The 849-nt window shown below is 45.9% G+C and overlaps 1 non-coding gene across 1 annotated transcript; it reads right to left on the bottom strand.

Moving 5' to 3' along the window:
- Positions 1-333: 333 nt before the first annotated feature.
- LOC120268017 lies at positions 334-441 on the bottom strand. Its single transcript, XR_005538688.1, has one exon. It is a non-coding gene; the product is annotated as a small nucleolar RNA R71 (small nucleolar RNA).
- Positions 442-849: the final 408 nt, after the last annotated feature.

The raw sequence follows: 849 nt of genomic DNA, 5'->3' as shown, positions 1-849 counted from the left end.
TTGGTGACACAATCGAGTATTGTGCGTCCCCCAATTACAGCTCAGAATTTTGAGCTAAAGCCGGCATTCATCCATATGCTGCAGCAGTCCGCACAATTCAACGGTTTGGCCGATGAGGATCCAAACAGTCACATAGAGAGCTTCCACGAGGTGTGTGACATGCTGAAGATAAATGGTGTGACGGATGATGCCATCAAATTGAGAGCCTTCCCATTTTCCTTAAAGGGGAAAGCAAAGCAGTGGCTACACTCATTACCTAGGGCATCAATCACTACATGGGAGAAGATGGTAGAAGCTTTTCTAGCCCATTATTTCCCTCCCAGAAAATCAGCAAAGCTTAGGAATGAGATCTCATCCTTTATGCAGTTTCTAATTGGAGTCTCTATTTGAGACATGGGAAAGGTTCAAGGAACTCCTGCGCAACTGTCCGCAACACAGATTCCCGGAGTGGATGATTGTTCAAACCTTCTACAATGGTTTGAACCCGAGTACAAGGCAACTCTTGGATGCGGTGGCAGGAGGTACCTTAGGTAGCAAGACCCCCGACGAGGCTCATCAATTGATTGAGGAAATAGGGTTAAATAGCTATCAGTGGAATGCTAGGGAAAAGAAAAAGGTAGCCGGTCTCCATGAAATTGATGCGGTAACTTCATTGGCGGCCCAAGTGGAGAGTTTGAGTAAGAAACTAGATCTTATAGCTTCAAATAGAGTTGTGGCCGTGACCAATTGCACCGGTTGTGGTGGAGGACATGCTCCCTCCGATTGCCCAATCGTCATAGGTGATGTTTCTTCAGTTGAGAATGTTGACTTTGTAGGTAATGGAATGAGACCTCAAGGGAATCCATACAG

The sequence above is a fragment of the Dioscorea cayenensis genome, chromosome 8 (assembly GCF_009730915.1).
Source record: "Dioscorea cayenensis subsp. rotundata cultivar TDr96_F1 chromosome 8, TDr96_F1_v2_PseudoChromosome.rev07_lg8_w22 25.fasta, whole genome shotgun sequence".
Classification (NCBI taxonomy): domain Eukaryota; kingdom Viridiplantae; phylum Streptophyta; class Magnoliopsida; order Dioscoreales; family Dioscoreaceae; genus Dioscorea; species Dioscorea cayenensis.
Note: the sequence above shows the minus strand (reverse complement) of the source record. Positions and strands in the feature narration are given on the sequence as shown.